This window comes from Heterodontus francisci, chromosome 50 (assembly GCF_036365525.1).
Source record: "Heterodontus francisci isolate sHetFra1 chromosome 50, sHetFra1.hap1, whole genome shotgun sequence".
Lineage (NCBI taxonomy): Eukaryota > Metazoa > Chordata > Chondrichthyes > Heterodontiformes > Heterodontidae > Heterodontus > Heterodontus francisci.
Genome location: NC_090420.1, coordinates 6,065,312 through 6,080,989, shown reverse-complemented (window position 1 = coordinate 6,080,989; position 15,678 = coordinate 6,065,312). Strand labels below are relative to the sequence as shown.

Here is a 15,678-nt window from a genome sequence, read left to right as displayed (position 1 = left end):
TTCACATTTGCGAAGACCATCCAGGACTTGCATATCGATAGCAATGCCGTGTCCATGTGTCATTTGACATTGCTAGCCTATTCACCAATGTACCACTTCAGGAAGCCATAGATATTTGCACTGCAGTGCTATATCATGGTGATCTAGACCAGTCACCATTGTGTGAATCCGTATTCATTGAACTTATGAACTCGGCAACTTGCACAGTTGAGTTCAGTTTTATTGACACCATGTATCGCTGGTGTTGCCATGGGATCCCCTCTAGGCCCAGCTCTCACAAACATCTTTGTTGGATTCCATGACAAACCTGTTTTTAAGGGAATGACACCTAACCTCCTACCTCTTGCATATTTCCAATATGTAGATGATACGTTTGCTATATTTGAATCCGCAGCTGCATGAAATAATTTCCTTGCACGTCTTCATGGGCTCCATCCTGCACTCAAACTCACCTTTGGAATGGAGCTGTCAAATGTGCTCCCTTTCCTTGATGTACTAGTTGAGAAATCTGCTTAGTGGTTCTCTACCACAGTCTACTGCAAACCTACCTGCACTGGTCAATACACGCGTTGGGATTATTACAGTTCCACGCGCTATAAGATTGGTCTTATCGACAACCTCATAAATAGGGCTGAGCCATTTGCTCACCATGCAAGCTTGATGCTGAAATAGGGCGAATCAAAGACATCCTGCATTACAATGGCTACACTGATCAGATCATTTCTCACTGTATATCACACAAACTTATAAACGGGCTGAAGGCCGTCATTTTGAGCCCTGAAAAGTGCCCAGTCTCCCTCAAATTACCCTGGAAGGGTAATATATCCCCAGTATTTGAGTAACAGGTGAGGCTCGCTGTTTCCAGCTGTTACTATGCAGGAGCAACAAGTGTGGTGTTCGCCACTAACAGGATGCTGCTGTCAAGCAAAAGAGACGTCCTGCCTATCAACACAAATAAGTAACGTGATATATGAATTTCAATACCAGTGTGATGCTAGGTTTCTAGACCGTACATCCCAAAACTGGCGGATTGTATCAAATAACATGTCCCTTCCGCTGTTCGCAATGGGCCTTACCCAACCAACCCGTGCTTGCAAAACTCAAAATACAGTATCCAACATGAGATGTGATTCCACAATAGGACAACATTTGCTAAATAATTCTCAGTGTGCTAAGAATTACACTGACAACTGATTTAAGACTGTCAGTAGGGCTCACAGTGTGGTGCATTGGTGTGTACTGTAAGCTACATATATTAATACACAGGGCCCTGTTCTTTGCAGACAGAAAGAACATGCACACATGTTGTGCCTGTTTCAGCTAAACAAAATAAGTGACAGCCATTCACTGGCTCATTCCACAGGGCAATGCCTTGACCAATCAGAGTCAAGCTGCCTGGTTTAAATTTCAAACAAAGCTGGGCAGTTATCTGTCAGTTACCATAAACTGGTGCATTCTGAATGGCAATGCCTCGACCAATCAGAGTTCACTTGCCAACCAATCAGCACTCTCTTCTCATACAGAAGAAAGTTGTTGTTTTCCCTTAAATTGGTATTCTTGCGGATTGCCCTGCTGAGTGCAAGACGAAAACAACTGGCTACCAAAGTTTGGACAACATGTCACTATTTTCACGAAATGATTACTTTTATTTTCAATATAAAATTATAAAGCAATATGAGTGTAACATTTACAGACAAATTCTATTACCTCACATTGCCTGATTCTTTCACACTGACGGACTATGTGAACTACTGTCCCGATTTTGCAGTTCTCACTTCCAGTTAGCAAATGTCAGCAATCTGTGATACAGTGCAGTTTACAGACCAGACCGTCAATCACAACATGCAATAATTGTTCAGCTTATGTTGGACTGGTGGGATTTAGAAATACTAGGAATTGAGATGAGCTGTTATTGTATTTAATTATTTGTTTCATGGGATGTGGACGTCGCCAGCCAGGCCTGCATTTATTGTCCATCCCTAATTGCCCATGAGAATGTGGTGGTGAGCTTCCTTCTTGAACCACTACAGTCCATGTGGGGTAGGTACACCCACAGTGCTATTAGGAAGGGAGTTCCAGGATTTTTACCCAGCGACAGTGAAGGAATGGCGATATAGTTCCAAGTCAGGATGATGTGTAGCTTGGAGGAGAACTTTCAGGTGGTGGTGTTCCCATGCATCTGCTGTCCTTCTCCTTCTAGGCAGTAGAGGATGTAGGTTTGGAAGGTGCTGCCTGAGTAGCCTTGGTGCATTGTTGCAGTGCATCTTGTAGATGGTACACACTGCTGCCACTGTACGTCAGTGGTGAAGGGAGTGAATGTTGTGGACGGGGTGCCAATCAAGCGTGTTGCTTTGTCCTGGATGGTGTCGAGCTTCTTGAATGTTGTTGGAGCTGCACCCATCCGGGCAAGTGGATAGTATTCCATCACACTCCAGACTTGTGCCTTGTAAATGGTGGACAGGCTTGGGGAGTCAGGAGGTGAGTTACTCACCGCATGCTTCCTACCCTCTGACCAGTTCATGTAGTCACACTATTTATAAGGCTACTCCAGTTCAGTTTCTGGTCAATGGGAACCCCCAGGAAGTTGATAGTGGGGGATTCAGCGATCGTAATGCCGTTGAATGTCAATGGGAGATCGTTAGATTCTCTCTTGTTCGAGATGGTCATTGCCTGGCACTTGTGTGGCGCGAATGTTACTTGCCACTTATCAGCCCAAGCCTGGATATTGTCCAGGTCTTGCTGCATTTCTACATGGACCTCTTCAGTATCTGAGGAGTCGCAAATGGTGCTAAATTTTACAATCATCAGTGAACATCCCCACTTCTGACCTTATGATTGAAGGAAGGTCACTGATGAAGGAGTGAAGAAGGTTGGGCCGAGGATACTACCCTGAGGAACTCCAGCAGTAATGTCCTGGAGCTGAGATGATTGACCTCCAACAATCACAACCATTTTCCTTTGTGCTCGGTACGATTCCAACCAGTGGAGAGTTTTCCTCTTGATTCCCATTGACTCCAGTTTTGCTCTGGCTCCTTGATGCCATACTCAGTCAAATGCTACCTTGATGTCAAGGGCAGACACTCTCACCTCACCTCTTGAGTTCAGCTCTTTTGTCCTTGTTCGAACCAAGGCTGTAATGAGGTCAGGAGCTGAATGGCCCTGGCGGAACCCAACTGAGCGTCACTGAACAGGTTATTGCAAAGCAAGTGCCCCGTCGATGACATCTTCCATCACTATACTGATGATTGAGAGTAGACTGATGAGGCAGTAATTGGCTGGGTTGGAATTGTCCTGCTTTTTGTGTACAGGACATACCTGGGCAATTTTCCACATTGCCGGGTAGATGCCAGTATTGTACCTGTACTGGAACAGCTTGGCTGGGGGCGCGGCAAGTTCTGGAGCACAGGTCTTCAGTACTATTGCTGGAATATTGTCAGGGCCTGTAGCCTTTGCTGTATCCAGTGCCTTCAGTCGTTTCTTGATATCACGTTGAGTGAATCGAATTAGCTGAAGACTGGCATCTGTGATGCTGGGGACTTGAGAAGGAGGCCGAGATGGATCATCAACCCGGCACTTCTGGTTGAAGATTGTCGCAAATTCTCCATCCTTGTCTTTTGCAATGATGTGCTGGGCTCCCCCATCATTGAGGTTGGGGATATTTGTGGAGCCACCTCCTCCTGTTGGTTGTTTAATTGTCCACCACCATTCATCATTGGATGTGGCAGGGTGTAGATCTGATCCGTTGGTTGTGGGATCACTTAGCCCTGTCTATTACATGCTGCTTCTGCTGTTTGGCATGAAAGTAGTCCTGGGCTGTAGCTTCATCAGGCTGACGCCTCATTTCAAGGTATGCCTGGTGCTGCTCCTGGCATGCCCTCCTGCACTCTTCATTGAATTAGGGTTGATCCCCCAGCTTGTTGGTAATGTTAGAGTGGGGGAATATGCCGGGCCATGAGTTTATAAAATGTGGTTGACTGCAATTCTGCTGCTGCTAATGGTCCACAGCACCTCATGGATGCCCAGTTATACATTGCTAGATCTGTTCAAAATCTATCCCATTTAGCACAGTGGTAGTGGCACACAACACGATAGAGGGTATCCTCAATGTGAAGACGGGACATCATCTCCACAAGGACTGTGCAGTGGTCACTCCTACCAATACTGTCATGGACTGATGCATCTGCGGCAGGCAGATTGGTGAGGATGAGGTCAAGTATGTTTTTCCCTCTTGTTAGTTCCCTCACCACAAACTGCAGACCCAATCGAGCAGCTGTGTCCATTGGGACTTGGCCAGCATGGTCAGTAGTGGTGCTACCGAGCCACTCATGGTGATGGACATTGAAATCCCCCAGCCAGACTACATTCTGTGCCCTTGCCACCCTCAGTGCTCCCTCCAAGTGGTGTTCATCAGTCTCTCGCTGTCTCTTGCTGGTTTGCTCAGTACCTTTCTCTGTCTGTTCATTTCTGAGTCCTGATAATCTCTTCCTGGTTTTCTGTGTGTCTTTCTCTGCCTGCCTCATTGTCGGTGCTGTTACTCAGTGTCCTTGTGTCATTGTGCAGTGAGGGTGAGTCCGTCAGCACGTGTGTTGCTGAGTCCAGGATTCTTGAGCATTCAGACGACAATCCTATTTTTATAAAAACATTGGGGAAATGAACATATTTCACTAACGGGCAGCTAAAATTTAAACCAACAGTTAGCAGAGTGGCGCAGCGGAAGCGTGCTGGGCCCATAACCCAGAGGTCGATGGATCGAAACCATTCTCTGCTATTTATGTTCGGTAATAATACAAACAGTTCACTTTCAAAACATCAAGTGTTTCCCTATAATTACAAGATGCGCTCGTTGCGATCAGCTGGTTTGCTCAGTCCCTTTCTCTGTCTGTTCCATTCTGAGTCCTGATAATCTTTTCCTGGTTTTCTGTGTGTCTTTCTCTGCCTGCCTCATTGTTGGTGCTGTTCCTCCGTGTCCTTGTGTTATTGCGCAGTGAGGGTGAGTCCGTCAGCGCGTGTGCTGCTGAGTCCGGGATTCTTGAGAAATCCGACTGCAATCCTATTTTTATAAAAACATTGGGGAAATAACACAAACAGTTCACTTTCAAAACATCAAGTATTTACCCATAATAACAAGATGCTTCCGAAGGCACTCGATTGCAATCAGCTTCTTCCTTCTCACTTTTGCTCACACGAACACAAGCTGGAAACACGGACCAGCCGAGTCTCTCCCACTTTGTCAACCTCTTCCTGCAGAGCCTCCTTTCCACCACCAGATGGTGATGTTGGCCACAACAAAACCAGGACAAATGGTCACAGTGAGGAGACGGTCAGGAACAGAAAATAAAACAATAACAGGGAAAACCTTTACACAACAACAGGGTACATCTTTACACAACAGAAAACATATTTACACACCACGAAATACCTTTAGACAACAGGGAGAATACAATCATACAAATGCCTTGTTTCTCCATCTCAGTCTCGTTGTCTCTCTCTCTCTGTCCCTCACTTTTGCTTCCTCACAGTCTATTTTTGGTTTTCTATGTGTTTTTCTCTCTGTCCCGTTGTCGATGTTGTTACTCAGCGTCCTTGTAACATTGTGTAGCCAGGCTGAGCCTCCCAACACCTGTGTTGCTGTAATAAAAACAGAAAATGCTGGAAATGCTCAGTAGGTCTGGCAGCATCTGTGCAGAGAGAAACAGTTAACAGTTCATGTCTGTTTCGTTAGTTCACATTAAATTTGTTCTCTCTCCACAGATGCTGCCAGACCTGCTGACTATTTCAAGCATTTTCTGTTTATGTTTCAGATTTCCAGCATCCGCAGTATTTTGCTTTTGTACGTGTGTTGCTATGTCTGGGACTGTTTGAGTGCAATGCTATTGCTTTATAAACAGCGTTGAAACAAACATTTATCTCGCTAACACACAGCACTAATACACAGCTGGATATAAACAGCAGCCTGCAGCAGAGGGCGCAGTGGAAGTTTATTAACACAAATAATTCACCAACACAATATTTACTGCTGTCCTCAATCACACCACGCTTCATCTTAACACGTTTTACTCTTTATTTACATCAACTTCTTCCTTCCAGTAAACACTTCAATTTGGAACACAGCTTCCAAATCACCTTTATTCACAAACCCAAACACACATCAGCCCAGACTTTCCCCTTTCTGTCAACCCATTCCCGCATCACTGCCTCTCCACCAACAGTTGTTGCTAGAATCATACAATCATCGAATGGCTGCAGCACAGAAGGAGGCCATTCAGCCTGTCGAACCCGTGCTGGCTCTCTGTTAGAGCAACTCACCTCATTTCACTCCACAGTCAGTTCAATTTTGGAGGTGGGAAAACTTCTCGAAAGAATAATTTGGGACAAAATTAATAGTCCCATGGACAAATGTGGGTTAATTCAAGAAAGCCAGCATGGAGTTATTAACGGAAAATCATGTTTAACTGTCCTGCTGTAGTTTTTTGATGAGGTAACAGAGAGGGATGATGAGGGCAATGCTGTTGATGTGGTGTACATGGACTTTCAAAAGGTCTGGCAGCATCAGAAAGGTCACTGACCTGAAACGTTAACTTTCCATCTCTCTGTACAGATGTTGCCTGACCTGCTGAGTATTTCCAGCATTTCTTGTTTTCATTATGGCACAGAGTTCCCTTTTCAAACTTACAGAATTAACCACAATAATGTACTCTGAGATTCAAGTTAAATATCAGTCCAATATTTACACACATTATGATTTTATAAGTTTCAGTATTAATTCCCATTAGTGCATCCTGACATATACATTAGATATAACATAACATAAGAACAGAAGAAATAGGAGCAGGAGTAGGCCATTCGGCCCCTCAAGCCTGCCTCGCCATTCAGTAAGATCATGGCTGATCTGCCCCAGACCTCAACTCCTCTTTCATGCCAGCTCTTCATAGCCCTCAACTCTCCAATATTTCAAAAATCTATTTACATCCTCTTTAAATACTTTCAGTGATTTAGCCTCCAATACTGTCTGGGGTAGAGAATTCCAGACATTCACTACCCTCTGAGAGAAGAAATTCCTTTGCATCTCAGTTTAAATGAGTGTCCCCTTATTCTGTAACTATGTCGCCTAGTTTGAGATTCCCCCACTAGTGGAAACATTTTCTCAACATCTACCCTGTTAATAAAAACAAGAAATGCTGGAAATACTCAGCAGGTCTGGCAGCATCTGTGAAGAGAGAAGCAGAGTTAATGTTTCAGGTCAGAGACCCTTCTTCACCCTGTTAAGCCCCCTCAGAATCTTGTACGTTTCAAAAAGATCACCCCTCATTCTTCCAAACACGAATGAATAACCTGTTTAGCCGTTCTTGATAAGTCAACCCCTTCATCCCAGGAATCAGCTGAGTGAATCTCTTTTGAACTCCTCCAATGCCAGTACATCCTTTCTTAAGTCTAAATCTCAAGTGCGATATCAGATTGAGAGAATCTGAAAGATAGTATAACCTGAGATACAAACTGAGAATTCAGTTTAAAACTCCCCCGGATTGTGAAACTAAAAGATACAATAGCAATTCAATTTGTATAGACTGTGCGTTGGATCACATTCCAGCCCTCATCCAGTATCAGACTGGAAGATACTGTAGCAATTCCATTAGTGCAGACTCAGCTCTACATTACAGAGCAGGGAACATACTTAAACAACCGGGAACACTTTTACACAAGATGGATCATATTTACACAACTGAGAAGATCTTGACCCAACAGGGAACCATTTTACACAATAACAGAGAACATCTTTACACAACAGCGAATATAGTTACACAACAGAGAACATATTACACAGCAGGAAATATCTTTAAAAGAACACAGGGAACATCTTTACACAACAGAGAACACAATTACATAAATCATCAGTCTTTCGCTGTCTCTTGCTGGTTTGCTCAGTACCTTTCTCTGTCTGTTCCTTTCTGGGTCCTGATAATATCTTCCTGGTTTTCTGTGTCTTTCTCTGTCTGTTCCTTTCTGAGTCCTGATAATCCCTTCCTGGTTTTCTGTGTGTCTTTCTCTGCCTGCCTCATTGTCGGTGCTGTTACTCAGTGTCCTTGTGTCATTGTGCAGTGAGGGTGAGTCCGTCAGCACGTGTGTTGCTGAGTCCGGGATTCTTGAGAAATCCGACCGCAATCCTATTTTTATAAAAACATTGGGGAAATGAACATATTTCACTAACGGGCAGCTAAAATTTAAACTAGCAGTTAGCAGAGTGGCGCAGCGGCAGCGTGCTGGGCCCATAACCCAGAGGTCGATGGATCGAAACCATTTTCTGCTATTTATGCTTGGTAGTAACACAAACCGTTCACTTTCAAAATGTCAAGTGTTTCCCCACAATAACAAGATGCGCTCGATTGCAATCAGCTTTTTCCTGCTAGTGAACACATCAATCAGCAACAAATCACTTTTGCTCACACGAACACAAGCTGCAAACACGGACCAGCCGAGTCTCTCCCACTTTGTCGACCCCTTCCTGCAGAGTCTCCTCTCCACCAACAGATGGTGATGTTGGCAACAAGAAAACCAGGACAAATGGTCACAGTGAGGAGACGGTCAGGAACAGAAAATACAACAAGAACAGGGAAAACCGTTACACAACAACAGGGAACATCTTTACACAACAGAAAACATATTTACACAACAGGAAATACCGTGACACAACAGGGAGAACACAATCATACAAATGCCTTGTTTCTCCATCTCAGTTTCGTTGTCTGTCTCTCTCTCTCCGTTCCTCACTTTTGCTTCCTCACAGTCTATTAGTTTCCTGTGTGTTTTTCTTTCTGTCCCGTTGTCGATGGTGTCACTCAGCGTCCTTGTAACATTGCGTAGCCAGGCTGAGCCTCCCAACACCTGTGTGATAGAACATAGAACAGGACAGCACAGTACAGGCCCTTCGGCCCACGATGTTGTGCCGAACCTTTAATCTACTCTAAGATCAAAACTACCTACATACCCTTCATTCTACTATCATCCATGTACCTATCCAAGAGATGCTTAAATGTCCCTAATGTATCTGCTTCTACTACCACCACTGGCAGTGCATTCCACGCACCCACCACTCTCTTGTGTGAAGAACCTACCTCTGACATCTCCCCGAAACCTTCCTCCATCACCTTAAAATTATGCCCCCTGGTGATAGCTCTTTCCACCCTGGGAAAAAGTCTCTGGCTATCCACTCTATCTATTCCTCTCATCATCTTGTACCCCTCTATCAAGTCACCTCTCATCCTTCTTCGTTCCAATGAGAAAAGCCCCAGCTCCCTCAATCTTTCTTCGTAAGACATGCCCTCCAGTCCAGGCAGCATCCTGGTAAATCTCCTCTGCACCCTCTCTAAAGCTTCCACATCCTTCCTATAATGAGACGACCAGAACTGAACACAATATTGCAAGTGTGGTCTAACCAGGGCTTTATAGAGCTGCAGCATAACCTCGCGGCTCTTAAACTCAATCCCGCTGTTAATGAAAGCCAACACACCATACGCCTTCTTAACAACCCTATCAACTTGTGTGGCAACTTTGAGCGATCTATGGACATGGGCCCCAAGATCCCTCTGTTCCTCCACATGACCAAGAATCCTGTCTTTGCGCCTGTATTCTGCATTCAAATTCGACCTTCCAAAATGAATCACTTCACACTTTTCCAGGTTGAACTCCATCTGCCACTTCTCAGCCCAGCTCTGCATCCTGTCAATGTCCTGTTGCAACCTACAACAGCCTTCCACACTATCCACAACTCCAGCAACCTTCGTGTCATCGGCAAACTTGCTAACCCAGACTTCCACTTCCTCATCCAAGTCATTTATAAAAATCACAAAGAGCAGAGGTCCCAGAACGGATCCCTGCGGAACACCACTGGTCACCGAGCTCCAGGCTGAATACTTTCCATCTACCAGCACCCTCTGTCTTCTATGGGCCAGCCAATTCTGTATCCAGACAGCCAACTTTCCCTGTATCCCATGCCTCCTTACTTTCTGAATGAGCCTACCATGGGGAACCTTATCAAACTCCTTGCTGAAATCCATCTACACCACATCCACTGCTCTTCCTTCATCAATTTGTTTTGTCACATCTTCAAAGAATTCAATAAGGCTTGTGAGGCATGACCTGCCCCTCACAAAGCCATGCTGACTGTCTCTAATCAAACTCTGCTTTTCCAACTAATCATAAATCCTGTCTCTCAGAATCCTCTCCAATAATTTTCCCACTACCTACGTAAGACTGACTGGTCTGTAATTCCCAGGGTTATCCCTATTCCCTTTCTTGAACAAGGGAATAACATTTGCCACCCTCCAATCATCTGGTACTACTCCAGTGGACAGTGAGGACGCAAAGATCATCGCCAAAGGCGCGGCAATCTCATCCCTCGCTTCCCGTAATATCCTTGGGTATATCCCGTCTGGCCCCAGGGACTTATCTGTCCTCATGTCTTTCAAAATTTCCAGCACATCCTCCCTCTTAACATCAACCTGTTTGAGCATATCAGCCTGTTTCACGCTGTCCTCACAAACGACCAGGTCCCTCTCACTAGTGAATACTGAAGCAAAGTATTCATTTAGGACCTCCCCTACCTCCTCCGACTCCAGGCACAAGTTCCCTCCACTATCCCTGATCGGCCCTACCCTCTCTCTGGCCATCCTCTTGTTCCTCACATAAGTGTAGAACGCATTGGGATTTTCCTTAATCCTACCCGCCAAGAATTTTTCATGTCCCCTTCTAGCTCTCCCAAGTCCATTCTTCAGTTCCTTCCTGGCTACCTTGTAACCCTCTAGAGCCCTGTCTGATCCTTGCTTCCTCAACCTTAAGTAAGCTTCCTTCTTCCTCTTGACTAGCTGTTCCACATTTCTTGTCATCCAAGGTTCCTTCACTCTACCATCCCTTCCTTGCCTCATCGGGACAAACCTATCCAGCAGTCGCAGCAAGTGCTCCCTAAACAACCTCCACATTTCTGTCGTGCATTTCCCTGAGAACATCTGTTCCTAATTTATGCACCCCAGTTCCTGCCTAATAGCATTGTAATTCCCCCTCCCCCAATTAAATATTTTCCCATCCCGTCCGCTCCTGTCCCTCTCCATGACGATAGTAAAGGTCAGGGAGTTGTGATCACTATCTCCGAAATGTTCTCCCACCGAGAGATCTGCCACCTGGCCTGGTTCGTTGCCAAGCATCAAATCCAACATAGCCTCCCCTCTAGTCGGCCTATCTACATATTGAGTCAGGAAACCTTCCTGGACACACCTGACAAAAACTGCTCCATCCAAACTATTTGCACTAAGGAGGTTCCAATCAATATTAGGGAAGTTGAAGTCACCCATGACAACAACCCTGTTACTTCTGCACCTTTCCAAAATCTGCCTCCCAATCTGTTCCTCCGTGTCTCTGTTGCTATTGGGAGGTCTATAGAAAACTCCCAATAAAGTGACTGCTCCTTTCCTGTTTCTGACTTCCACCCATAATGACTCAGTAGACAAAACCTCCTCGATGGCCTCCCTTTCTGCAGCTGTGATACTATCCCTGATTAATAATGCAACTCCCCCACTTCTTTTACCTCCCTCCCTATTCCTTTTGAAACATCTAAACCCGGGAACATCCAACATCCATTCCTGCCCCTGTGATATCCAAGTGTCCGTAATGGCCACAACATCGTAGCTCGAAGTACTGATCCATGCTCTAAGTTCACCACCCTTATTCCTGACACTTCTTGCATTAAAATAGACACACTTCAACCCATCATACTGGCTGAAACTTTGCCCTGTCAACTGTCTAACCTTCCTCACAGACTCTCTGCACTCGGTATCTGCCTGTTCAACAGCTACCCCATCCACTGATCCAAAGCTCCGGTTCCCATCCCCCTGCCAAACTAGTTTAAACCCTCCCGAAGAGCTCTAGCAAACCTCCCGCCCAGGATATTGGTGCCCCTCCAGTTCAGATGCAACCCGTCCTTCTTGTACAGGTCCCACCTTCCCCAGAAGGTATCCCAATGATCCACATAACTGAAGCCCTCCCTCCGACACCAGCTCTGTAGCCACGTGTTCAGCTGCACGCGCTCTCTGTTTCTAGCCTCACTAGCACGTGGCACCGGTATCAATCCTGAGATTACTACTCTGCTCGTCCTGCCTTTTAGCTTCCAACCTTACTCCCTATATTCGCTTTTCAGGTCCTCATCCCTTTTCTGAGCTATGTCATTGGTACCGATATGTACCACGACTTCTGGCTGCTCCCCCTCCCCCTTAAGAATCCTGTAGACTCGATCTGAGACATCCCTGACCCTGGCACCCAGGAGGCAACATACCATCTGGGAGTCTCATTCGCGACAACAGAATCTCCTGTCTGTTCCTCTAACCATTGAATCTCCTATCACTATCGCTCTCCTATTCTCCACCCTTCCCTTCTGAGCCACAGAGCCAGGCTCAGTGCCAGAGACCTGGCCGCTGTGGCTTTCCACTGGTAGGTCCCCCTCCCCCAAACGTATCCAAAACAGTATACTTATTATTGAGGGAAACGGCCACAGGGGATCCCTGCACTGTGCGCCTATTCCCTTTCCCTCCCCTTACGGTCACCCAGCTACCTTTATCCTGTGACTTCGGTGTCAGTACTTCCCTATAACTGCTCTCTATCATCCCCTCTGCCTCCCGCATGATCCGAAGTTCATCCAGCTCCAGCTCCAGTTCCCGAACGCGTTCTGTGAGGAGCTGGAGTTGGGTGCACTTCTCACAGGTGAAGTCAGCAGGGACACAAGTGGTGACCCTTACCTCCCACATCCTGCAAGAGGAGCATGCAACTGCCCTAGCTTCCATCCCCTCTGCTCTAAATTGACAACAGAGAATAAAAAAATATAAAGTAAAACCTTACCTTACCAAACCCTCCACACAAGAGTCCTTTTTTTTTGGTTGGAGGAGGAGGATGGGTGGGAGACACTACACATGTAGTGTTTCGGGTTTAGCCACTGCCCGAATATATAAGTTCACTTACCCAGCAGTCCCCGTGTCCGTGTCCGCCGAATCGCCAGGTAAGTACTTTATAGTGAAACGTACCTTCCCGGCTGCCCCCTGGCTCGCACGATCACCGCTACTGCTGATCAAAGGTGTTGCTGTAATAAAAACAGAAAATGCTGGAAATGCTCAGTAGGTCTGGCAGCATCTGTGCAGAGAGAAACAGTTAACAGTTCATGTCTGTTTCGTTAGTTCACATTAAATTTGTTCTCTCTCCACAGATGCTGTCAGACCTGCTGACTATTTCAAGCATTTTCTGTTTATGTTTCAGATTTCCAGCATCCGCAGTGTTTTGCTTTTGTACGTGTGTTGCTATGTCTGGGACTGTTTGAGTGCAATGCTATTGCTTTATAAACAGCGTTGAAACAAACATTTATCTCGCTAACACACAGCACTAATACACAGCTGGATATAAACAGCAGACTGCAGCAGAGGGTGCAGTGGATGTTTATTAACACAAATAATTCACCAACACTATATTTACTGCTATCCACAATCACACCACGCTTCATCTTAACACGTTTTACTCTTTATTTACATCAACTTCTTCCTTCCAGTAAACACTTCAATTTGGAACACAGCTTCCAAATCACCTTTATTCACAAACCCGAACACACGCTGCTAATGCTGCAAACACACACCAGCCCAGTCTTTTCCCTTTCTGTCAACCCATTCCTGCATCACTGCCTCTCCACCAACAGTTGCTGCTCGAATCCTACAATCATAGAATGGCTAAAGCACAGAAGGAGGCCATTCGGCCTGACGAACACATGCTGGCTCTCTGCTAAAGCAACTCACCTCGTCTCACTCCCCAGTCAGTTCAATTTCGGTGGTGGGAAAACTTCTCGAAAGAATAATTCGGGACAAAATTAATAGTCCCATGGACAAATGTGGGTTAATTCAGGAAAGACAGCATGGATTTCTTAAGGGAAAATCATGTTTAACTGTCCTGCTGGAGTTTTGTGATGAGGTAACAGAGAGGGATGATGAGGGCAATGCTGTTGATGTGGTGTACATGGACTTTCAAAAGGTCTGGCAGCATCTGAATGGTCACTGACCTGAAACATTAACTCTGTTTCTCTCTCCACAGATGCTGCCAGACCTGCTGAGTATTTCCAGCACTTTTTGTTTATATTTCAGATTTCTAGCATCTGCAGTATTTTGCTTTTATTGACTTTCAAAAGGAGTTTGATACAGTGCAACACAACAGACTTGTGAGCAAAGTTCTAACTCATGGAATAAAAGGGACAGTAGTAACATGGATATGGAATTGGCTGAGTGACAGGAAACAAAGAGTAGTGAGCAATGGATGTTCTTCGGGCTGGAGGAAGGTTTGTAGTGGAGTTCCCCAGGAGTCAGTGTTGGGACCCTTGCCTTTCCTGATATATATTAATGACCTAGACCTTGGTGTACAGGGCAGAATTTCAAAGTTTATGGATGATACGAAAATTGGAAGCATTGTGAACTGTAAGGATGATAGTGTAGAACTTCAAAAGGACATAGACAAGTTGGTGGAATGGGAGGACAGATAACAGGTGAAGTTCAATGCAGCGAAATGTGAATTGATTCATTTTGGTCAGAAGAACATGGAGTGACAATACAGAATAAAGGGTACAATTCTAAAGGGGGTGCAGGAGCAGAGGGAACTGGGGGTATAAGTCATTGGTTGAGAGAGCGGTTAATAAAGAATACAGTAACCTCGGCTTTAGTAATAGAGGCATAGAATACAAGAACAAGGAGGTCATGTTGAACTTGTATAAGACACTAGCTTCAGCTGAAGTACTGCGTCCAGTTCTGGGTGCCACACTTTAGGAAAGATGTGAAGGCATTGGAGAGATTATGGAAAAGATTCATGAGAATGGTTCCAGGGATGAGGAACTTCAGTTATGAAGATAGATTGGAGAAGTTAGGACTGTTTTCCTTGGAGAAAAGAAGGCTAAGAGGAGATTTCATAGTGGTATTCAAAATGATGAGGGGTGTGGACAGAGTGGATAGGGAGAAACTGTTCCCACTTGTGAAAGGAGCGAGAACGAGAGGGCACAGATTTAAAGTAATTGGTAAAAGAAGCAAAAGCGACATGGGGTAAAACTTTTTCACGCAGCGAGTGGTTAAAGTATGAACTGCCTGAGAATGTGATGGAGGCAGGTTTAATTGAAGCATTCATAGGGGAATTAGACTGTTATCTGAAAAGGAAGAATGTGCAGGATTATGGGGAGAAGACGGGGAAGTGACATGAGGTGAATTGCTCATTTGGAGAGTCAGTGCAGACACGATGGGCCAAATGGCCTCCTTCTGTGTAGTAACAATTCTGTGATTCCAATATTCAAGTCATTTATATCTCTGGTGGTCCTGACACTGACCCTTGTGGACATCACTGTTCAGCATCTTCCATTCTGAAAAACAACCAAATACCACAACTCGCTTTTTTTGATATTTCATACATTTTTAAATCTAAGCAGATACTGACCCTCCTATTCCAGGAGCCTCAGTTTTGTTACCCAGCCTTTTATGTGGTAGTTTGTCAAACGCTTTCTGAAAATCCATATAGACAACATCCATTGCTTTCCCTTCATCAACCTTTTCTGTTATTTCATCAAAAAAATCAGTAATTTATTAATAGATGCAGCACTGAAACAGGCCCTTCGGCCCACCAAGTCTC

The 15,678-nt window shown here is 45.1% G+C and overlaps 1 protein-coding gene and 1 non-coding gene across 2 annotated transcripts in view; both read left to right on the top strand.

Moving 5' to 3' along the window:
- Positions 1–15,678, top strand: part of LOC137358453 (histone H2B-like) — a 184,482-nt gene that overhangs the window by 149,068 nt on the left and 19,736 nt on the right. The window lies entirely within an intron of this gene.
- On the top strand, positions 4,697–4,768 carry trnam-cau (transfer RNA methionine (anticodon CAU)). The gene has a single exon. It is a non-coding gene; the product is annotated as a tRNA-Met (tRNA).